The sequence below is a fragment of the Typopeltis vanoorti genome, chromosome 7, assembly GCF_054136105.1.
Source record: "Typopeltis vanoorti isolate ZY-2024b chromosome 7, IOZ_Tvanoo_1.0, whole genome shotgun sequence".
NCBI lineage: Eukaryota > Metazoa > Arthropoda > Arachnida > Uropygi > Thelyphonidae > Typopeltis > Typopeltis vanoorti.
The window spans coordinates 139,006,476-139,032,612 of NC_143555.1; the positions used below are offsets into that span (position 1 = coordinate 139,006,476).

The 26,137-nt window shown below is 34.9% G+C and overlaps 1 protein-coding gene across 2 annotated transcripts in view; it reads right to left on the bottom strand.

Annotated features, from left to right (window-relative positions):
• Ptp10D (Protein tyrosine phosphatase 10D) overlaps nt 1–26,137 on the bottom strand; it is a 253,950-nt gene that overhangs the window by 227,040 nt on the left and 773 nt on the right. The gene's annotated exons all lie outside the window — the stretch shown is intronic.

Sequence of the window (26,137 nt, forward strand, 5' to 3'; positions counted from 1 at the left end):
TTTAACTTTCAAAAAAAAAAAAAAAATGCTATCGAGTTTTTTCTTTTCCCTTCGAACAACATCAACCCAATCTTTCCTTGCTGAAGACCTGTTTTGATATCGTTAGATCTAATCCGCACATCACTGGCGTAGTTTGCTGTCACATTTTTGTCGTTTCGGGGAAATGGGATTCTGTATTGGATGGCCACAGAGTACCTTTTACCACAATATTAGAAGATAAATTATTTGGACTCTAACCAACCGAAATAACCTTCTAAAGCTTCTGACAGCACTATTCAAATATACAGACAGTTCGTTTCTTTTAAAATGGAATATTTGGGGACTGGTAACAGGAAAAAAAAATAAGAACATACGAGATTACATATTGATGTAAAATTAAAGCAGCAGTAAATGCTACATTCTTTCCATTGTTTGCACACTGACATATCCAAAATTATTATTTACGATTAGTCTTATAAAAATGAAATATTCTTTGCAAACGTTACAAAGCACTTTTCTCGATCAACTTACGATATAAAAGACACGCAAAATAGCAATCGAAGCTATGGTTCGTATTAGTATAATTAACCACGTGAATGTATTGCTTTTAACACTCGAAAACCCACGTGCATTTCTATTTAATTGTGATCCAGAGAGCAAGCCCATGTTTTGGCAAATTGCCAGCATACGACCAGCCCTCTAGTAAAACATTCACATAATTTTAGTTTTTCGTTGGCAATAAAAACAATTACGAAGTTAAATTTCTTTAGGCAGACTGAACTTTAGAACAATTACTTGAAAAACAGGATAAAACTAAAGTTGTAACCGAAGGAAATTAAAAAAAATAATAATAAAATACACGTACGGACAGGAAGTTGACTATTTGAACAGGATGTTGAACACAGCTAAGAAAACAACAGAATCCGAATGGACATACGCTGAATACGCGCCAAGACACACGAAAGTTTGACGTCTCGTATGATGTATTAATACATAAAGTACCATTGTACCGCTGACGAACTTTGTTCATGCAATTTTAAACTTTGGTTATTTGCCAGGAAATGAAATTTAAAAAAAGAATAAAAAGTTATATTTTCATTCAGAATTCCTTTAAATGTTTATATGTTCAGGCTGGTACCTTAAAGGAGTTGGAAGTATACGTTATGAATATATGAATCTTGGACCGATTGTATCGATCCGTTAGATTCAATTATAGCATTCTAGTGAAGACCACTGCCGTGTATTATTCAAATTTTACGAGGGTGGTCTGGTCTGAAAAGTTCTCGGCCTCGACCAAAGATGGCAACACTATCGGCAAGATTTTTTTTTTTTTTAAGTTGGTACATCTGTCATAAGCATCCATGTGAAATTGCAAGTCATTCTATCAAGTACTTTGTTTTATACAGCTGTCTGAAACAAAAGTGTTGTCTGTATCCCTTGAAATGGATAAAATTGAGTATCGTGCCGTTCTAAAATTCTTTGTAAAAGAAGATTTAACAGCAACAGAAATTCATTCGAAGTTCGTAAAAGTCTACACGTACGCTTCTCCTTCGTTTTCGACAATTAAGAAATGGACTGCCGAGTTTAAACGTGACCGTACAGCCTTTAAAATGATCCACGTGAAGGACGTCCAAAAAGTGTAACAACACCAGAAGTCATTGATCAAGTGCACGATATGGTACTGGATGACCGGCGAGTCAAAGTGTGCGAAATTTCTGAGACTATAGGCATTTCAAAAGAACGTGTAGGATATAAAAAAGCTTTGCGCAAAATGGGTGCCGCGCTTGCTCACAGCAGATCAAAAACGCACTCCCATGAAAATCTCTGAACAGTACTTGGAGCCTTTTAACAAGAATAAAACTGATTTTGTGCGTCGATTTATTACTGTGGATGAGACTTGGATTCACCATTACACACCAGAATCCAAACAGCAGTCAAAACAGTGGACAGAATCGGTTACATCAGCAGGAAGTGTCATGGCATCGGTGTTTTGGGATGCTAAAAGGCATTTTGTTAAGTAATTATCTTGAAAAGGGTAAAACAATAACCGGGGAATATTATTCCGATCTTTTAACCAGACTAGACGAAAAAATTCATTAGAAAAGACACCGTTTGCAGAACAAAAAATCATCTTTCATCAGGACAATGCACCTGCCCACAAAGGTGTTTTAAATGGGCAAATTTGAGGGATCTGTACTATGAATTGTTGGAACATCCACCCTCTTCCCCAGATTTGGCTCCCTCTGACTTTTATCTCTTTTCAAAACTAAAACTCTTCCTCGTTGGTCAGCGTTTTAATTCGAATCCAGAAGTGATTGTAGATGTAGAGGGGTATTTTGCAGATCTTACTGAGAACCGCAACGGGGATGAGATAATGGCGCTGGAGCATCGCTGTAATAAATGTATTGTTCTTAAGGGAGATTAATAAAAAAATAAATTGAAAAATAAAAATAATTTTGAAATTATAAAATCGTTTTTTCATTGTTGGGCCCGAGAAATTTTCAGACCACCCTCGTATAATTACCATTATACGTAACAGTTAGCAACTGACGATGTCTGATTATTAAAAAGCCTTTATTTATGTCAACTGCATTTTTTTTTGCTTTGATAAAAATTGTTTTTACAGATATTTAATAGAATAAATACACTTTAGCTCTGTGTGTCTTTTAGTTTCGTAGAAGTCAGTGGAACACATAATTCATGAATACTTTTTTATTTTCTAAAATCATTTAATTGCACGACATACATTTATGTAAACATTGCGCAATCTGGCTTTCCCTTACCTCATTTTCGGTATCCAAGCCACCTATAAACACGTATACACAAGGAACTTGCATGAATCACGTTTCCTGAACTTACTCTCAAAATGATATTTTAATTTAAAAAAAAAAAAAAAGTGCATTTTCATTCTCTCATAATAAATCTCTGACAGCAACTGCCCAGAATTAACTTTCATAACCACTTACGGATAAACATATATTCTTGCGTGAAAAACTGCGTGTTGTTTTGCCTGGTTGCGAGATGAAATCCCTCGAAAAACCATACGAGATAGGCAAACTCACCTTCAATTGAAAATCCTTCAAATCAAAAGCTGCGTAGAAAGCGACTGAGTTACGGTGGCTCCGCACAAAATAACTATAATACAACAACATCGTCCGGATATTCTCGGCCAAAAAATTCATCACTCGAGAACATTAATATTTACAAGTATATTCCAGAAGGAAAGAATATCTATATAGCATGAAGCAAGATATTTATTTTCAGTGTTTCCTTTTGCTAACAAAATTTCATAATTAAAATATAATTATGAAATTATAATAATTCTATTGAAATACTAATATGTACGAATACGTGAACGAAAGTGCATTTTTTGAAACCGAATTCAATTTCCTTCTTGTTTGTCTTTTACACATAAATGGCTTTAGGCTTGTTCTTTTATTTATTATATACATTATTTATTTTACTTTGCATTAATTGTACAACAATCCTTTATTTGGATAAACGCGTGTTCACTAGCTTTGGAATGACTGATGCAGCAAACGGAAGACTGGAATACGGGAAAAAATTTCTGTACTGAATTTTTATGTGGCTCCACCCAGGAAAGTTTTTTTTTTTTTTTTTTTGAAAATCTACAGTTCAGCACTGTGGGTTGACTAAGAATTTTTTTTTCTCTGTTTTTTGATTTTTTTACCGAGTCCAGAATCTTGTTCTAGAGACCAAACAGGGAACTTTTTCAATCCACTTCAGGCCTCACAATAAAATTGATTTCCAACCGAAATGATTTGATTTGAAGCATATTTTAAAATAATAATAAATAATGAAACTCATCTTTACAAAACAATTCAAAAACTGCTAATTTGTGGATAAAGCTATATCCCACAGATGTCGTAATGAATATTTTGCTACACACGACAATCTTCGATTTATACGTCTGAAGAACGAAATATTGTCTTAAAGTCGACCATTTCTTTCAATGAATTATTCTATTCGGTTTATATTGTTAATATAAACCAGTCCTTAATTCATCAATCCCAGATAGGTTTCACCAGTGGTGTCGCTAGAGCTTTATCCTCCTGGGGAGATCCCGGAGTTTGCCGCCCTCTCAATACACACCAAACACTATAAAAAGTCAAAACGACGTATAGGCAAATAAATCGTTATATAAGTTTCGCCAATGTCATCGATGATTTTGCTTTCTAGCAAAATCGTCGATGACATTGGCGAAACTCTGTAGGTAATTCTTAATAATTTTTAGAAAACTCCTCTCAAAACTAGCGCTTATAGAAATTGTGAGGAAAATTCGCAATAGTATTACAATATTTGGAACAGTTCTCGAGACTATTTTAGAATTAACTGCAAAAGTTCAAAAAGGTTCAAATCCCCCCCCCCCCCCCAGCTACGTCTCTGGGTTTCACTGCAAAGAATCTTCTGTGAACTCTGCGTCAAATAGTGGTAATTCAAGAACACCATTTAACTTAAGACAAATATGTAGGGTAAAATTTCCGTTTCTCAGAGAGTATTGCAGTCGGGAATCTGAGACAGCAATTTTAAAACCGCTACTGCATAAATTAAGTGCCATAAATTTTAAGTTGTACACATACTGCCTGGTCTCTAGATTATGTACAGGTATCCCTTGCTTAACGCGGGATTTGATAAACGCGGAGAAATTAATTGCGGCAATCCCTTAATATACGCGGCAATAGTTTTGATTAACGCGCCTTTAACCCTGGGGAGCTCGCAGCTGATCTGACAGATACATGCAAAATGTTTAATATAAATATTCTTACGCAATTCAGTGTATAGTTTGGAGGTCATGAGTAGCTGTGCATTCATATGTTACGAGTGATATTCCGCACTGTTTTTTGCTGTCAGTTTGGTTTAAAACGTGTTATGTAAAGTTTTGTGATATTTGACAGTAAATTGTATCTGAGATATACCGCGACCTCCGATGTCAGTATAGTATGGTTTAGTTATTGTTGTTTTTTTATTCTTTGTTCAATAATTTCTAGATTGTGACTGAAAATAAATAAACATCATGTATTACAGAAATAGAGAGCCAAAGGCTTATTTATCATACATGTCCTCTAGGAGATGTGCTTTACATTATGGAAAATACTAAGGAAAGTGATCTGGAGCTTACTCCACCTTTACTACGAGTTGCCCATGAGGTTGCTTATGCTTGCATCCGCCGAAACTTTTAGTTTCTATATATTCGGCACGAAACTCTTGTAGTTTCTATATTCGGCTATGAAATAATGTTGGATTCAATATCCACTTAATTTGTACCATTATGTATTATATTTGCAATGTTTTTTCTTTATGTTTTATTGCTTGTTTGCCATTTTATAGAATTTATGCCGATGAGAAAAAAATTAAAACTGTTCAAATGACTCTTGATAATTTGTTTTGATAAAAAAAAAATTGCATTAACTAATGTAGGTACAAGTATTCATTAAACATTTACTTTGCATTAATTTTTTATCTTTCCTAAAAGAGTACCATATAAAACGAATTAATAATACAGTAATCGATCATGGACGAATTGTAATTTTTACCATTAATTATTAGATTTGATTAGCGCGATTTTGATCTTCGCGGTAACATCGAGGGATACCCTGTACATAATAATAATAAAACCAAACGCTTAGCCTACGTACTGATGCAAGTTGACAATCATTCTGAACGGGGATCACATAATTAAGAAATCTAAAATGCTTTTTTTTTTAAATGAAAATACAGAGTCGAAAACAATTAATGCTCCACCCTTTCAACAATCATATTTACCAAACGTTTAAAATTTTCAAATTACAAAAAACAGCAAACGTAAATTTCGGACTTAGATCAGCCTAGAATTCCTCAAACGTTGGCCAGCACAGCAGTGCGTATCCTCTTCTCTTACTGAAAGTTGAAATACTGGCCACACCAGTTAGCATCTACAGCATTTCCTCGACTAGTGCGATTAATACATGCCTGGAAAGTGCCGCACTAATCGAAAACAGTATATAATACAAAATTGTCTAAGATTTTTAAAATATGTATTGAATTTTTAAATGCGGTGTTTAAAACTATTTCTTATTCTAACAACACTGCAAAAGTGTAAACAATTACGTAATTTATTTTTTGGAAATGATTCAATAGTCAACTTGAACCTCGTTATTTTTCTTCTTCTCATGCATTTTTCTGTAGCTAATATCTTTCGGTAGACCCGCATAATTCTTTGGAATGTTGAGATCGCTTTTCATAATTTGCTGCTTCAAATTTTGAAGCGTGTGATCACTGAAGAATTTTTTTTTTTTGTCTCGAATCGAATGTGAATGTGAATGAATCGAAGTGAATTCCTTCGATTCATTTTCATGCTTCTCAACTGCTCACCTTCAAATGCACGTTGTTTATTCTATCATATGCTCGCATTAGGACAGTCGGAGGCCCTTTGATTTCCCGTGTGTCGTTTGAGAATTTTAATCTACATTACAGTACTTTGAGGAAAAAAATCGAGTGAATCTAATTTGGACAGTATTGACTGAAATATAGTGCCAAAAATACAAAACGCTCTAATTCGAAAATCGCATCAATAGAGGTTTGCTGTACAATAAACCGAACAGGTTTATCATAGAGAACAGCCAGCGGCCATATTGTTGGCCGAGTAGTTAAAAAATCACGATCGGTAAAACAGTTTTGACCCGGATTCTCTCTTTATGTTCACTGGGCATCTACAGATGCCGTATGGTCACTCCGATGCTCGGTGATGTTCCACACCAGGCCTCGCCATGTAGTCCTGTAGTGTTTGCTTTTCTGGCAGCCTCAACTCTCTGAAGATCGGTCACTCCACACACACGCCATCCATCCATCTCATTGATGGTCTACCCCTGCCTCTTTTTCCAGGAACTTTACCTTCTATTATTGTTCTGAGAAGTCCTCCTTCCATCCTTTCTATGTGTCCAAAATATTTTAACTTTCTTCTGTCAATATCCTTAAGGAGCCTTAAAGTTCTACTAATCTTTTCTAACACTCATTCATTTGTATGCCTTTCGGCATATGATATCAACAGCCTTCTGTAACACCACATCTCAAAAGCAGATATCCGTTTCTTATCTGACTTCTTTAGGTTCCAAGTCTCGCATCCATAAGTCGCTGTTGGAAAAACAACTGCATCCAAAATCCTCAACTTTGTTCCCATGGAGATAGATTTATCCTTCCAGATTTTAGACAAGTCTCTGAGTGTTGTTTTAGCCTTTCCTAATCTTCTTCTTCTGACGTCTTCTGAACAGCAATTCTTCACATTAATAATGGATCCCAGGTACTCAAACTTGCTGACTTCCTCAATTCTTTCTCCATTAAGGTGCACTTGTTTCTCAAGAGCTTCTCTGTTTGTTTTTCCTTTGAGAACCATGATCTTTGTCTTGCTAGAATTGAGTTGAAGTCCTCTGTTATTACTGATCTTGTTAACTTTGTTAAGAATTAGTCCTAGTTCTTCCATGTCATTACAAAGGAGTACTGTATCATCAGCATACCTCAGATTACTGATCAATTTACCTCCTATCCTAATTCCTGTCCTGAGCTCATCCAATGCTTCACGCATGATGTCCTCTGCATATATACTAAACAAGTGAGGAGAAAGTAAACATCCTTGTCTAACTCCTTTTCCAACTTGAAGCCAGTCAGTCAATCCAACACCTGTTCTTACTGTGGCTTCTTGTTCCTTATACAAGTTGGCTATCAACCTGATAGTGTGTTGAGGAAAACCCATTCTTTTCATTACTTCCCACAGTTTCACATGCTCAACACAGTCAAAAGCTTTAGAGTAGTCTAAGAAACACATTACCAGAGGGAGTCTGAATTCTTTATATTTTTCTATGGTCTGTTTAAGGCACAGGATCTGATCTCTGATGCCCCTACCTTTCCTAAAACCTGCTTGTTCCTCGGACATCTCTGCCTCAACTTTGGCCTCAATCCTATTTAGCATGATCTTTAATAAAATTTTGCTTGCATGAGATATCGAACTAATAGTTCTATAATTCTTGCATGCCTTCATATCACCTTTCTTGTGTAGTGGTATGAAAACTGACTTCTTCCAGTCTCTCGGCCATGACCCTGTCTCCCATATCCTTGTAATCAATCTGTGAAACACTCTTATCCCTCCATCCCCTGTGGCCTTAATTAACTCTGCTGGGATTTCATCTGCACCTGGGGCCTTATTGCTGTTGAGCTGCTTAACTGCTCTTTCAACTTCATGTCTAAGTGGAGGAGGTTCCAAATCAAAATTTTCTTGGTGGGAGGACTCCACATTTTCTTTATCCACTCTGCTGTACAGTTCCTCACAATATTCTTTCCATCTGTTTTTAATTTCCAACTCTTCTGTTAGTAATGACCCATTCCTGTCTTTGATGACATTCGATTTAGGCTTAAACTTGTGCTTTAAGTCACGAACTAAATAAAGCATCCTTTTATAATTATGCCTTCTCATCTGGAACTCTATTTCTTCACATTTATTAGTATAGAACTTTTCCTTGTCCTGCTTGATGGATCTTCTGATTTCTCTATGTAATCTCTTGTATTCTTCGGTCCTTGTGTCTCTTTGTTTTTACAACCGCCTTCTTTTGATTAGTTCCCATGTTGAATCTGATATCCATGGGTCTCTTGGTTTTCTTATTGGGCCGAGATACGTCTTCGCTGTATCCTGTATTATCATCTTGGCTCCTTCCCAAAGCATTTCTGGTGAGATTTCCTCATTGGTCTCCAAAAAATCATCCAACCGAGTTGATGTTTCTTTTGTGAACCCGCTAGGAATTACTCTAACATCCAATCTAGTGGAATGTGCCTGATCTGGAAGTTTTCGGAGTCTTACCAGCTGATGGTCTGTACCACAATCTGCTCCAGGACAAGTATGCACATCAGAGATGCTTGTCTTCCACCGCTGGAGAGCCAGGATGTAATCAATCTGGTGCCTTGACCTATCAAGGTTAGATGTCCAAGTATAGGTCCGTCGTGAATGTTTCTGGAAGCAGGTATTGGTAATAACTAATCTGTTAGCATGGGCAAATTCCAACAGTCTTTCACCATAGGTGTTACGTTCACCCAGACCAAACATGCCACACTCCAGCGTGACTCTCATACTCTTTCCCACCATTGCATTTAAGTCTCCTAAGATGTACAGTATATCTCTCCTTGGTAGGCAGTCCAAAACAGTTTGTAAGTTTTTATAAAATTCTGCACTCTCTTCTTCAGGCCTATCCATGTGGGGTGCATAAACTACCACAATTGATACATTGGTAGGCCGAGCCTTAAGCCTAATGGAGAGTATCCTATCATTAATTGGGTTATAACCAAGAAGGCTTCTTGCCTGAGCTGTCTTCAGTATCACAGCTACCCCATGATGTTTTGAGTCACCACCTGAGTAAATAACTAGCTTACCATCCTGTCTTTTGAAGTGACCTTCTCCATTCCATCTGGTCTCTAATTCCCAAGATGTCAATTTTATACCTATCCATCTCTTTACAGACAATCTCAAGAGGACCCATCTGTAAACCCCGCACATTCCATGTGCCTATGTAAAATTCCTTTCTAAGATTAATCTTATACATTCTTTGTTGCTCATTCACAGTATCACTGACTTTTGATGGAGACTGTAATATACTTCTCGAACAGGACCCTCTGCTCTGATTATTCTGCGCGACAGCCGATGCAGCATAAGATGCGTTATTAGGCACAATCATAGTAGCATTTTGGAGTGAAGTCACTGAAAGAAGAAAGTGGTAGGGTTGCAGAGGCCCTTTCCACATAAGATGAAATAACAAAATAGGAAAGATTCAACCCTAGTCCTCGAATACTCTAATAGCATTGGGGGGAAGGTAGCAAGAAGAAAAGAAAGGAAAGAAAAAAGGGGAGGGGCCAGTCTACAGATAATATATAACAGATGTATATTACATGAAGTAAGGCATGGTCCAGCATCAGGTACCTCGAGTTTGCCATGCCCGTACTCACTAAAGTGAGCCCTTGAGTTAACCCGAATCATATACATTTATTTTTAAATTACACTGAACCATTTTTCGTCACATAACAATCATCGTTGTGTGTAATGAGTCTTTTTAAAGTCCTAATTTATTATCATAAGTCATAATATTAGTCAAATATTTTGAGACCACTTCGACTATTTCATTTTATAAAATAAAAAAATTAAAAAAAATTCCTACGAAAGCAGTATCATTTAGCCACATAGTTTTTTTTTTATTACTATTCCGTGCTTTACTACATGAGGGAAGAAAAGGGGTCTGCACAGTTTGTAAATATTACTTCTGAAAAAAAAAATGAAGCTTAAAATGTGATAGAACATGTGATCCTGTTCAGTCAGTCAGTCTAATAGCAAAAATAGATTAACAAAATGATCTAATTACGTTCATCTGATGCGTTTGTCACACAGCTATCGACAACTCGGGTGAAGAGTTCACACGATAGTCCTACGGGCATGTAGCAACCAGGAACTTTCAAATACCGAGTTATATTAGTTAAGGGAGAAATAGGGGGGTGGGTAGGAATTAAATCTGTGTTGACTCTTATGAGAGAATTCGTGGCGCGCGCGCGAGAGAAGTCAATTTTCTTACATAAGCTCGAGGCATTATTAGTGAACTGGAGACCACGGTCGGTTGTATGCACGAGCCTAACATCTGAACCTTGGCAACATTCCTTGGTGCTCATCAAAACTGCTAGCCTCGTGTAGTGGAGCTTGCTCGGATAATATTACATGACGGATTGTGTCGCCAGGGGCGGAAGGGCGATGTAGAAAGAACTAGGAAACATTGACGTCGACATAAATTTCTAAGAAGTAATCCCCTTCTTCATTTGCATATGCCTTTCCCCTTGAGACACGAAAAGAGCACACAAGCTCACAGTATAATTCATTTACTACCGGATGGTTTTTGTTAAGCGAACCTGACCTCATTCTTATGGCAATAAAATAAATTGAATCGAATATAGACTTGAAATGAACAGTTTTAAAATATATTATTTTAGTAAATTTTATTGGCACGTTTCCATATATAGATAGTTGAATCAACTAACGAGTATACTAGTTAATTTTTTCTTTTTCAGGAGAAAATTTTAAGAATTTCTTTAAGGATTATAGAACTCCTTTAGGATTTGACTTTAAATTACTTGGGGAGGAAAGGGAGATAGATTTAAAAAAAAAAAAAAAAACATGTTGCACCTTTGTTTTTATAATACTATGTATGAACAGCGTGGAGCTACATACGATCAATAGCCAGCACAGTCATATTCATATTTTTCCTTCTTTGGGAATCTGCATCAGTAAATTCCATGAAATAGTAAAAATTTCTTCTGATACTTTGCTCACAAACACAAAACTTGGACAACAAATATTTGGTACAAGTTGTTTATCTGGGTAGAAATATAAATTTAGATAATTCGTGGGGTTATTGCCATTCTAGCTGGACTTATCTCCTGATGGAAAGTCAATTGTAGTAATAATAATAAATGAATATTGCACGGTATTCGTTGATTCGAGTTTGACTGGTCGTGAATTTTCAAATCATCTTTCGAATCCTTATCCGATTTGCAAGCAGTTCTGTCTAAACGAATGCACATTAAAAAAAAAAAAAAAAAAATGTTCGCTGTATATTCTTAAAAGACTTGTTTTTCCTAACCTCAACTCCACAGTAACCATCTATTAATAAATTCCGTGTAGTAATTTATAAAAATATATTTTTATTTTAAAAGAAGAATATTAAAATTCCTAAATTTTTAAGGAAAATTATGTGTGGCGGGATAGAAAGAATTTTCAGACTGGGGAGGAAAAAAAAAATGTATTTGTAACTTGAATACTCTTGTTTGAAGGTATTGACTTATTTTTTACCAATTTTCTCTCGCATTCCCACAAAGCAATATTTATAGTGTCAAGCCATCGCATGCATCTTCATCGTTTGCGTTCGAAAAGATAAGAGTATGTGTATTTCTACACCTTATTGGCTCTTGTATCGACTTTTTCTGAACTCCATTCTATAAAAGATGATGAATAGGTAGGATCTTTCTACATCATTTATGGTCTACAGACTTCAAGTCATCTTTCATTTTCTGATAGAAAAATTAATGAGGTTTGTATAACGAACTTCAAAGCCTTTCGGTTTTTTTTTAAGTGGATGCTGAGAATGAGAGAAAAAAAAAAAAGGCTTCTCCTGTAGACGAAGAATTTCAAAGTGCCTTAAGGACCATCCCTTGATCGTAATGAGACCTGTTTGTAAGCTTATTAAAACAATGAAGAGAGAAAAAAAATCTTTATAGTGTGAAAAAGTGAGAATAATCTTGTTAATGTAAGAAATTTCAAAGTAACAAACTTGTTCCTTCACTTAGTCTTTCGTTCCTATTATTAAGCACGGAGCTACATTTAATTTTGAGACTCCACAGTGCTAACAAGTATCTGTCGCGATAGGGACAGCCATAGCTAGTGATTAATGTCACGTTTTGCAAGCCACACGGAAAAAAATTGCGCCTGGTCAACCAAGCGAGGAGCAATAAAAAGGAGATAGTGGCGAGTACTCGGTGGAAGACAATTACATAAACACGTAATGGAATAGAGGGGTGAGGGGAAAAAAAATTGTCTGGGAGTCTGACATAGTGACTTCGTATGTTTTTACTTTCTATTTCAACAGTCTATGCTTTCTTTGATTGTCTGTTGAATATAGTGCCCAAGCAAGTCTATCAGCTTAAAAAAAAAAAAAAAAAAAAAAAAAAAAAAAAAAAAAAAAAAAAAAGGGGTGGGGGAAAAGAAAAAACAAATTTGGTTCAAGCACCATAAACGGAGTTCGTGACACCGACGGTTTTTGGTGCAGTCTTGATAAGGTTACCTCATATGTTTTTATTCGTTCAAACAAAACGAGTTTCTCATTGAAAACTGCTATTTACATACCGGGAAAACATTTTTCTTTTATATTTTACTGTTAGCACGAAAAGAAATAATTTATCAGTTGTATGCTCCTTTTAGCGTAGTAGCTGATCTAGTACTTTGTCTCTGCTTGTTCAACTGCGTCGGCAATAAAATATTAAGCGCTGCGTTTATAAGTGATCCATTCATCTTAAGGAGGTCTCCTGATAACAAGTAGATATAAATTTCGCACATTGTGAACTCGAGTAGAACATTCACTCTACGGTATGAGAGACTGAGTATGGAACGATTGGAAATCCATTCTAACTCAACTAGATCAAAATTTTGCTGATCAGAAGACAGCAAGTAATCAGTAGTTTTAAATTCAAGATGGCTAAATTATGCTGCTTATGCAGACCTTTTATTCCATTGTGCAGCAAAGTCATATTTGGATATAACAAAAACACTAGTGGTCATTATATTTCGTACGACTTAAAATGAAAAGATGACAGTGTGTTAAAAAGAAACTGTTATGGGCGAGCTATAAAAATGTTTGATATAAACAGATATCCGTTTATCCTTTCCCCTTCCAATCGGGTGATTCAACTTCAGCCTTTTTGCATCACAAGAAGAGCTGATCCTGGTGTTAGATGTGGTGATATCGTAGGCTCTTCCCTTCCCAAGTGATAAATTGAATGTTTCTTCCCACAAACTAGCCCTTGAACATCACCAGTTCACAGGCATGATTGATTACCGGCATAGGGCTGACCATCTTATTCAGCAAAAGATGAAAATGAAACATCGAACTCAGTATCCGATTGGTGCTTGCTTACGGATTATGAATAAGAAAAGTAAATCCATTTCCAACTTGTGTCAGAGATTCGGACGACAATGTTTCTTGGAAACATGAATGTTGGATCATGTGACTCCGTAATAGACCCTGTCTATCTCTTATTTGTCCATGGTAGTCTTCGTATCAACATAACTTCGAAATCTTGCAGCAATATAATTGAATGCTTTCCTATTCCATCCCTGTTTTAAATTTTATTTAGATCCAGCACCTCTGAGCTTGTCCATGCATTAACAATACTTGTAGACCAACTGAATCGATCTTTTCTCTCAACCTACTATTTATAAAGAAGAATTAAAGCGAAGTACAGTGTCAATCTAGGTGAACGTATAAAGTGACAGAAAAAATAATAGATTTTATTTAACTCTAAGCAACTGTCATTTTTTTCTGTACTGTTATCTTCAACTACAAAAACAAGTCAGTTAAATATCCCTGTCATTCGCGACAGGTGGATATTCAGCCATCCTGATAAACTTAACCGAGAACATTCTTGCGTTTGTTTACTTCAAACTGCCAAGAATGTTTTACGACAAAAATGTCAAGGAATGAAATGGTAGCAATTTTCTCTTGATGTTCTCCAAAGAAACCTTACCAGTTCTTAAGAACCGAAGAAGAAATCTAATTATACCCTCCGGGGAGCTTCTTAAGCTATCCAACCACAGAAATTTTTCTTCTTTTCATGCCGTCTATTTGCCATATGAGATGTTTGAAAGTTCTTAAAGCCATATAAATGTTTGCTGTTGTGCAAAAAGAATCGTTTCATCTTTCATGGTGGCAGCTTTTGTAAGGTAGCCAGTGTTAATTTAGTTGGGAGCTATTTTCGTAAAAAAGTTCGAAATAACACACCCATAAACAATGGGAGAAAAGTAATGCAATTAAGTCAAAGCTTCAAAAGAAATTACAAAAAATAAAAATAAATAAATAAGTGCCAAGTGTCTGAGAAAAAAGATATTTCATGCGCGAAGATTAAAATTTAATTTCAAGTTTGCCTTTAACAAATGTAGATATATTAAAGAGAATTTAAATGATGCATATTTCAGCGTTAAAAATATGACTTGCAGCTCTTGAATACCCCATGAGACGAGCCCTACTAAGCGGACTTTATGTCTTTTCCAAGTAGAAAGCTTGGGATGTATTGGTTGTTTCTCAACCCATCGGCAGGCGATTAACCTTCTCCCCGGCTATTCAAAAACGGGCCTATAGGAATTTATGATCAACAATAAAGCGAAAGGGATATAAATCGCTCATGCTGCATTCCACTTTTCCAACTCCCCCCCCCCCCTTCCTTCTGCTATATACGAAGGCTCTGAATGGTCGTATACAGGAAATTCTGTATAGAGAATACTAGCGATGAAAGTTATTAGGCTTAGCGGTGTATATCCGGGTAATTATGGTATTTCCCGAAATTCTGTGCACGTGAAGGGGAAGGCTTGACATTGCCAGATCCTGCTTTTATTTCTCTATGCCACTTCCTCTACAGATGGCTAACCTTGAATGCTGCTTTCGGTATTTATTACGGTATAACTAAATCCCAGCCACGTTAGCTAAACTTTATGAATTATTTTTTGTTATTGATAAGCAAGTGTCGTGAAGTTAATGTTGCAAATTCGTACATTTTTTTCTCAAAGTGTTGAAATACTTTTAAATACCAGAAAGATGAGAAGTCAGCTAATGCACTAATCCGAAATACAATCAACTGCGGAACTCATATCAGCCAACATTCACAAAATGTAATGGGGGAAATATAATTACTTACATAGGTAGTTAACTAGAATGAACAAAGGATTAATCCAATGTTCTAGTCTCATGTCATCGCTTTCTTGGTCGTCCAATTCTTCTTTTTCCATTTATTTTATATCCGCATAGTACTTTTAGCAATCGGTTATTGTCCATTCGATTTAGATGTTCTAACCATTTTTGTTGATATTTACTTATATAGCAGTTAACCGGTTCTATATTCAGGGACTGTAAACTTTATTTGTTTTATGGTTCCACTTGTATATATCCAGCTCTTTTTCTGAGAAATTTAACTTCTGCTGTTTGAATCCGTTTTTCATTCATTTTTATGGTCCATGTTCCACTTCCATATAATCAAAGTTGGTTTATTATAACCCTGCATTATATAGCATGATTCTGGTGTGTTTTCGTATCATGGATGGCTTAAATATATTGTTTATTATGCCATTTACTTTAAAAAAATTTGATATTTAAATATCAATGTGTTTTTTCATCTTCATATAAGCATCGCAGGTATTTGAGAATATTTACTTGTTCTAATACTTTTTATCACTATTTTACTTTTTATCGGGTTTTCTCCTTTGAAAGCCATTATTTTCGTCTTTACTTTTGATATTCTCATATTATATTGTTCTGAAATTTCATTTAATGGTTTTACTGATCTCTGTAGATCATCTTCTGATGTAGCTAATGCATCAGGATCATCTGCAAATAATAATGTAGTTATCTTTATTTGTGGATTTCTTTGTATACCAAATGGGTTATGCTGTTTCTAGACTGTTATAACTTTATTTTTATATACATTAAATTAAAAAGCAGAGGTGAGAGGGTACATCCTTGCCCTACTCCTCTTGACAGATCTTTCCATTCTGATATTTGTTCTAATTTAGCTGCTGTTTTATTTCCTGCATATATTTTGTACCTCGTATTTAGAAGACTAATTTCCCTATAGTTATTGCACTCATCTTTATTTCCTTTATTATTATTATTATTATTATAAATAGAGATAACCAGTGCTTTTTTCAAGATTTTTGGATTTTTTCAAGAAATATAAAACTGAGGAAAAATAACACAGAAAAGGAAAAATAATACAAGGAAAGAATAATACAAAAGCATAAAATTAGCTCGAAAATTTTAAACTCGATAAACGAACCAGTTAATAAATACTGAATGAATTATAAATTCATTTAACTCTCATTGCAGGGAGAAATGCGCACCCACTGACGGAACCACAATCATCTCCTTGGTATCCAATATATGCTATATCCTACCTGTGCAAGAACACAACTAATACAAGAACGCGGTACCACTGCGCGTCCATGAACGTAAAATACCAGACAAGAAGTGGCTTTTTTTTTTTTTTTTTTTTTTTTTTTTTTTTTTTTTTTTAATATCAATCACGAGAAACTGTAAATGCATGAAAGAGGCACTATATTCGGCTGTGTAATATCTCAGTCATACACACGCGCTCGTGCGAGAAGTCGCGAAACCTATAACGCAACAGTGGCACCCGCATGTGAGCTAGAGAGAAATGAAGGAATCTGTTCATGTGTTTCTTGAACAGCTGCAGGTTCCCCAAACAACTATAAAGAAATCCGAGGAGAAGATATCATCCATCATGACTTATTTTACCACCAGAGGTAACCAATGACTCAAATGCAAAGAAAAATAGAAGTAATAAGATGGCAGATAGATAATGAGTTTCCATGCCAGATCCCATCAAATGCGACCATACACACATCAGTATCTCTACATCTTTTGTATAGTTTATTGAAAGACAAAGCTAGATAGATAGATCTGCTGTGGAGCTAAAGTGGTGGGAATCCATATTTTTGGAAAAACCACTGTTTTCAAAATGACTGTGGCGAATGCAATGAGATGATACTTTAATGTCTGTTTTATTTTATTTTATTTTATTTTTTTTTGTGGAACAGGATGGCATAGTCTTGATCCTATGATGTTTGACTGATGTTAAATAATTATAACATCTTGTACAGCAGGCGATATAAATTGGATTCTGGAGTGCAGATTTTGGGCACAATTGGGGAAGATGCCATCTGAGCAAGGAGACTTGTTTAAAACAAGAACTTTTTCTGACAAAAAGATTAGAGGAAGTAAGCAAGGGGAAGACTGCTCTTGATATGAGTGGCGATTTACCTGTTAAATTCTAAACGAGTAAGCTCCGGGAGGGCCTTAAAGTAAGGATCATAAATGTGAGGCTGTTGCTAGATTGTCGCAACATTTATTAAATTTTATTTATTTATTCTGGTGGTGTTAAAGCCATTAGTCCTCTTCCACACCACCAAAAACATTAAATACAAGTACAAAATTACAAATGAATATAATACTTCTAACATATTAATCGTAATCAGGCAACTGTCGATATTGACTTTATATACACTAACAAAACTGTAAACAATTAATGAATAATAATAAATCAATAATGTAGGCATAATTACCGTAAAGGGAGAAAAGTCATAAAACAGAAAAATGTTCCGGGATCGGGCCCCCGCTGAATTTCGGGATCGGGCCCCCGCTGAAAGTTTCATATGTGGTCGAACAGTTTCCAGGGTTATATATAAATAAAAAAAATAATAATAAAAACAAAAATGAAAAGCTCAATCTCAGAGTATTATTGTACTGTATTATAGGTTTGCAACCTTTCATGAGTAGGAGTCGCATAAAAAAATGTCACTTTCAAAGTCGGGTTTAGATTTGTTGATTATTATTTCATTTTAAGGTTTGCAGTGTAGACCGAGTGAGATCCTCGGGATTTTGATTCGAGTTGAATGAATGGCATGCTGAATTTCATTTATTATTTTTTTTTTTTATCAAGGACTGCTTTACCACATTTATTGGAGCCTAAAACTTGGATAAATGCCGGAGTTTGAGTAAAGCAGAGATGACGGCCCTCATTCCAGTTAGGATTACTTCACTTATTCGGTTGGAGCAAGTATTTGGATTGGAATGAGCAGATCGTGGAAAGGAGATTAAGTCAGGAGGTCGTCCCATTTGTTATCATGGTAGCACCAGAGAGATGAGACTGACATTGTCTGAATGAAGATCAAACTGTAGAAAAGGAAAGAAACATTGAAAGAGTGAATTATTACTAACAGGAGAGCTGAGATTTACAGTATATTCGGAAAGAGAGGGTTAGAAAAGATCATTGATGTTTACAGAAGGAGGAAAATACGGTTTTCCGGTATATTAATTGGTAGATGAAAATTTTGTGTCATTACTAACATCAGATACTTCGACATATTTTTCCAGCCTGATTATTAGAGTCTGTGAAGGGAGAGCCAGTTTGAGTTGTGAACATTGAATGCTACATAGATGACCTGAATGGTTAGAGAATTCCAACCAGCCTATATTTGGATAAGTAAGCTGGTTGGAATTACGGCAATGTGGAGAACATATTGTCTATTCATTGCGTGGTCTCTGGCTGGTTTTCTTATTTTGTTGATAGAAAATTACTAGTTTCGATAAGGAATCTCCTTCTTCTTACTCCCTTTGTGCAAGAACAGTAATTCGTTCAATTAAAAAAAAAAAAAAAAAAAAAAAAAAAAAAAAAAAAAAAAAAAAAAAAAAACTTAGTTTCTTCACCTCTTAGACAAAATTTAAACTCAAGGCATTCTAATCAAAGGACGAATTAAGCATCGTTTTCGCGACTGCGCTGTGTCACACACACACGCACATAATACACACACATATATATATATATTTTTTTTTTCACTACGTATTTTGTATAATGTCTGGAGATTGAATGAAAATTTGTTTGGGCTTAGTAGGCTAATATAAAATGCAAAGCGGATCCAAACAACTAAGAGGGTAGCGGAAAATTGAAATTACCATGAGTTTATCTCTTCGACGTGTGTAACATGACATCCTTCCAATTATTGTGATCCACGGAACCCGATTAGTCTAATTTATAATTGTCAGTGACGAAACTGCTTGTGGCTTTGTATCAAGTTACTCTTGGTTGAGTATTATTAATTTTCTTCCTCCCACAAGTGGCTCGATTTGATTCACCGTTAGCTATTTGTATGTAGTTCGCTTGTATATAGCTAATTAACCAGCCTAGAGAGAATTTGCGCCATCTACCAAGGTCTTTATTATGGCCGCAAGCTGTCTAATTAGACTAAGGATAGATTTCGTCGTTTACGAAATCAGCGAGACAAAATGAGCACAAACAGGAAGTTTCCCAAGTATGGGATATTGTTCTAGAAAACGGTCTATTTCAAGCAGTGTGACCCAAGTGATTATTATTATTATTAATCTGGTACGGAGCTTTTTTGTGTGAAATAAATAAACAACATGAAATACTAATGCTTCAGAATTGAAAAATAGTTTTGTTTTCCGTTTTACTTGGGAGTTTAAAAGAACCAATAAAAGGGGGGCTAGTTATGTCTAAAGTTTTCAATACAGAAAACTGGTTTGTTCGTATGTTTTTCTTCCTTTTTTTTTTATTGCTACACATATATTAGTCTCCGTGTGGTGTGATTATTACGGTATACTAAAATAACGATCTGATCACCATCAGGGGGCTTGTAAAATGATTTGCAATGGCAAAACAAAAAACTGATTTATAATGGAAACTGCTATGAATGTTATCACGTTGCGATCAATATTCAAGAGCGTCAACACATTTAAGCACAGACCCAAAGTGAAAATAAGCATGATTATTACTTTTCGAAAAGTATAAGGGCATATTTCGAAACTTCATGGCAGATAACTTTTTTTTTTTTTTTGCTTATGCATCTCTCAAGTGAATTCTTACAAGTACTGTTTCCCTGTTAAAGTTATAAGCATTTGTTTTCTTTCCTCATAATGTCTTTCGTGGTGGATCTCGACAGTTTTAGAGAGAAAGATGGTGGAAACATTGAGATACTTTAATTTATTGTCAAATTTTCTAATAAAATTTCGAGTTTTAAATTTAATTAATTACAATACAAAAAGATATTCAGATAGCTTATTTTCTAACTGAAAAATCTAAATATTACTTGGCCGGATTCCTTGAGGGAACAATTTGCTCTATGCTTTTTTACCACTTCCCCCGTTAGATTCGCCGATTAATTGTTCTGTTGGCAACAGTACATCTCATTTTTCAACAAGAGCTATGTAGTTTCGCATAGTGTTCTTCCACAGGTAAGAAATAGTACTCTCCGATGAAATTATTTATCATTACAGCCCCAAGCAATAAGACTGCGAATCCGTTGTATTATGTCTGCTAATTGCATGTGTTCTTCGGCCAGTTTTCCTTTGCGGGTAACTCCCACCCCCCCAACTCCGAATAAGATTAGCTAACTCGCCATATTTGAACATCCTCAAAGATTTCCTATCTAATCACGTCTTTCCTGGTATAGGAAGATAGATCTTAAGTCATATGCTAATGACGTGTTTTAATCTATTTAATTCTTTTTTTTTGGGGGGGGGGGTGAATCTGCTTTTCACCTGAAACATGATTTTCATTTTCATGTTACTTCCCCCAGAACAATTGGATAGAGAATAAAGAAAATACACCTTTGGATATTCAATCCTCGCGAGCTAATCATTTACCAGAGGTGTCCTAAAATGTTTTATAAACAACAAGCGCAAATAAACAGGTTTGACCTGAAAATTAGCTATGAGTGTACATATTTCTAAGGATAAAACTAAATATAAACTTTTTAAATATACAAAAATGCTGCAAATACTGTCAACGTATTTAAATATTTTCAAATTTTATTTTAAGTGTTTATAAGAACGTCTATTGTTTATTTTCTAAATCTTTTACCCTTAAGATGTGAATGGACCTTTCATAAACAGACTTTGTTTCAACCATAAACAAACTTACTATGTAGTTTTTTTTTTTAATTCATGAAAAAGACTACAAACGTGAAGCGATCGACAGAGGATCGTATACAAAAATATTTTATTTAAAAAAAAAAGTCATTTTTCTATTTTTTCCAATATTCTGAACGGCAAGTATATTTTTACAAAACTTCTTAAAAGTTTCTAAGTCGCTCAATCGATGTGTTCAAGCGTAATCTAATTAGAAAGCCAAGTCGAAGATCAAAGAAGCTAATTATCGAGAATCTGCGCTCCAGTTGCTTCGGGATCGGTATTAGGTGAAAAGGAATTAATCGCTCTCTCGAGGAAGTCGCTAGTTTCCTTTAAAATGAAAAGGTGAGCTTAATCGGAGGTAAAGGATGGTTACCAGTTTGGAAAATGCTTTCGTTTCTTCCTATTTCATCCGATTTGTTCTTCTCCACTTTTCCAATGGAGGTTCTAATTTCGATCCTCATTTCAAAGTTATTTCTCGTTCCTTATTTTAAATAAGTGGAGTTTTTTCGGATTTTATAGTTTCATATTTGACTTCGTTTTCTTGCCTTTAAGCATTTGCAAGAGACTTCCAATAATGGCTTCTCGATATAGCAAGTGTCAGCTGAAATTGCTGTAAGGAATATAGGCGCGCGCGCGCGACGAGAGACATTTTCCGATCAAGAAATCTTTCCCCCGAAATGGAGACGAAAGGAATCGCATGGTTCATGACAACGGAAGAACTTTTTTTTTTTTTTTTTTGTGACAAATGGGTACCCCTGCAGGGTACTCGCATTCGCTGGGCTGTGCAACTCTATAACGAGCAAAGGGATGGAAAATGAGTACGTCGATAGGGTGGGAGAATGTGTGGGGAGTGAAGATTGCCAATATTTATATTCTTCATGATACATCTTCGAGATCTGTTGGCTCAAAATCTCACCGCGGGAAGAATTTTTAGAATTTCATCACCAAAATATCGTTTCCGTATAAAAATAAATTTCGACTTGTGTCTATTTATGGAATTCTTGAATATGCAGACTTTATTATTATTATTTTTTTTTTCATGCGTGGTTTTACTCAATACGTTAAACTTATCCTAACTCAACACGTATTCTCTTAAAAGCTTGGATGACCTCATCAGAATTGAAAATAATCCCCGTGTAATCTTCTCCTTCCTCAAACGAACAATTCAAATACTTACATCTGTGTAAACAGGAAGTAAGACTTTTCAGGATTGGTCTTAACTAGCTCACCTCGCGATTAAATTGTTCGCTGCCATGGTTACCTGCAGGAGATTTACAGCTTTCCCTCAAACCAACCGAGTTACTATAGAAATTTCAGTGATCGGAGTGGCGGGGGGGGGGGGGTTCCCCCTATAAAAGTACTTAATATGAGGTCCAAATAGGAAAACTGGCTGTTTAGATTACACCAGTGACTTAAGGCTATAAAACTTGTATATTTTGTCTGTAGACTGCGTGTATTATCAAATGGAAATCCTTGAAGATATTTTAAAATGCTCCTTTAATATACGGAGAACCCGATTTGTCTTTATAGTCAAATGGAATCATCGCTATCGAATGCTCCGAATACAGTATGGGAAAATGTTTTCGTTTAAATACAGTACGAATATAGTTATTATCATAATAGATCGCAAAACATCATTGTTCTAGGAGATGAATCACATTAAGTATCTGCGTGGCATATTTTGTACGTTTTCATAGCATCCAACAGTCGTTGATCGATATGGCAAAACTTAGCGCTTAAAAGCAGATCTGGATCTAATTATATATCGACTAAAACATTTACTATGCACATTGACAAAGAAGCATTGTTATTGTGAAAAGAGATAGCGATGTTTACTAAATGTTATCTAATTTAAAGAGCTGTTTTCAATGAGCCTTATTACTTGACTTCTCTTATTCTAAGCGATAAATGAAAGAATTAAATGAAGTATTACGTCTACTATAGCATTAAAGTTGATGTTATTCGATCTTTCCAATACCTAATAAAATCTCATTTTGTGAAGTTTATTTTTTTTTAAATAATAAAAACTCTACCTTAAGAGTTTTATTTATAAGAAATTGAAAAAATAGCACCTGTTGAACTTATCTTTAGTTACATAACTCCAAGATTTTTCACACAACGGAGAGAATCAAAAGTCAACAACGTTGTCGACAGTCCTGCATTGTAGAACTGTCAGTGTTGGCAACATCGCCGAATATGTTGAATATGGATGCTTTACATCTTTTGTCTCTCTCTCTTTGTGTGTAATAGCAAACAACCCGCTATTAAAATAATTGGGACTTAATTTTACCCTTTCGGTAGACAAATATGTTTGTATGGCTCTATTTTGTAATCTTAAAATTACGTGAGAAGTTTGGTGTAGTTGGAGAAATTAATAAATAATCCAGAACGCAAGCAATTCTGCCGTAATAAAGATAGTATTTAGTGTTAGCTGCGTGTGTGTAATAGACCTGAAATACATATATTTAAAAAATAAATCAGACCTTGACGATTGTGCCAATATCCTTGTAAAGTGGAAGATCTTGTTTATTTCGCAACTGATTTTTCATGTCGATATGCCCTTGATTTTATGTTAATTAACTAACACTTCCTCTGGTGTCAATAAATGAACACCTTAATAGCAATGAAACTTCGTTTTGAACAGTTTCAAAGTCTAAAACAGACAAGTTTAGTTTTCCCACCTCTCTATCACTATTAAACCCTAGATCGTTAATTGGGATCACTCACACACTTCTCTTGTTACTGACCCCAATCTTGCATACAATACAATCGTTTGCAAAAGCCGTCAGGAAAAGTTATTAGAATTCATCGAGGCATGGCCCATCATTACTATGATTTTTTTTTTCTTATATGCTATTGTTAAATTTCAAAATCTAATCCCTCATTATGTTTTCATCGCGTGAAAAATCGCTATTCTTACTGGAGCGGATCTTAGTTGACAGGGGATTACCGATTTGTGACAACAGGAATAGTTAGTAGTAGAATAATACCTTGAGTTCGCATTTCCATTGTCGCAATTCATATTGATGACTCTACTTATAACTGTTTAATTCTACGAAGAATCACGATTTGACAGCGAAGCCTCTGAAATCAAAAGGCTCTTTTGTTCTTATTCAAATCACAAACAGCTTTTAAAAGAATGACTTACGAGGTTCGTTAACATCCAGTTAATACAGCTCATTTCCCCTAGTAGGGGGGGGGGAGATGGAAGAAGTAAGCTGATGTTATAGGCATATTCGTACAAAAAAAAAAAAAAAGTTATAATTTTAGTTGAGCAGTTTCAAGCATAGAAGTCGATATCTCATCTCAAAAAGAAAATATCAACTGAGGTGAAACTGATCATTGAAATAAAATAAAGAATAATCATGAACGAGAATGAAAATCAGTATGCACGTGATTAACAATCGCAAAAATAATTAGAGGTAACAGTGAAATACTAAAGACATAAGCCAATTGTTGCGCTATTATTATTAACAAGTTTAATTGTTAAAGACAGCATTTTTAACAGTTACTTGTAAATCAACTAATAATATTTAGCAAACAATTTAGCGATATAAATTGTGAAAAAAAAAAAAAAAAAATATATATATATATATATAGAGAGAGAGAGAGAGAGAGAGAGAGAGAGAGAAGTATAAATCAATATCTCTTGTATACTACAATTTTATTGGCTTTGATAACTTAACTACTATATAAATGTAGTACTGTTCCAAAACAAAATATTTGAATTTTGTTTTGCAGCATGTTCCGAAAAGCCACCTACTAGAATTGTTTAAATTGAAAAATCTACTACAATAAATAACCTTCTCGAAATTCCAATTTCACATTTAAAGTAAAAACAGTCAAAAACATTTTGAACCGAAAGGAAAAGCTACAATAAAAGAAAGAAAGAAAAAAATGCCATCTGCATTCTAATTTCTTCCTGTCCCTCCCTCCGAACTAACTTTCTGAAAGAAATTTCCAGTCTTGAAATAAATGTAGGCAGCATGATTAAAGTCGCCAAACAGGAACTTCGAACATATTTCCGTGTGTTACAGGGGGGGGGGGGGAACTAGCCACATAGTTAAACACGCGTAAAAATCAGTTGAAAGAGAATAAGAACAAAGTTAACAAGAAAAGTTTTTTGTTAAAAATCGTTAGCCCATATTTCACTTTCCACCTACGAACATTTGTAATGAAAATATATTTTGCTATTTATTTGCAGTATCGAATAAACACACATTTGCTATTTTAACGAAACCTGTTGCAAATGGTAAAAGAAAACGTCCTTTTTTTTATATAAAAAACAGAATTAAAAAAAAAAAGTCTAACGATTGCTTTTAATTGCTGGTAATTACTTTGGGAGACGTAAATACCTTAGGACTTCTCTACAAAATTTCGTTAATATGAAGTGACAAGTTTATATTAAAATATTAAATAATAGACTCGGTCTTACAGTTTATTTTTTAGGAATGACTTAAGATTACGTATTTATGTCATTCCACTGAACTTATTGATTTTATGAAAATGAAATAATCAGACAACTGTAAGAACTATCATAAATTACTTAAGCCTATAATTTCCCGGTCTGACCTCAGATAATGTTCTTCACCCCCCCCCCCCCCCACTGTACACCCATAACTGTACGCAATTTATGAATGAACCTAATAGAAAAGACGTTAAAACGGAAGCAGACGACAACATTTTAACGGATAACAAAAATCAAAGTCACGTGTATTCGGTCAACTCATTGTTGCACAGTGACGCAAACAATTTGTTAGAGATAACAATATCTCTTAATTACTAACGATAGCACGTGAGTAAACTAATTGTTGCGATAACAATGTTGATAAACTTTAAAATAACAGCATTTAATCTAATTGTTACTGTAGCAATTT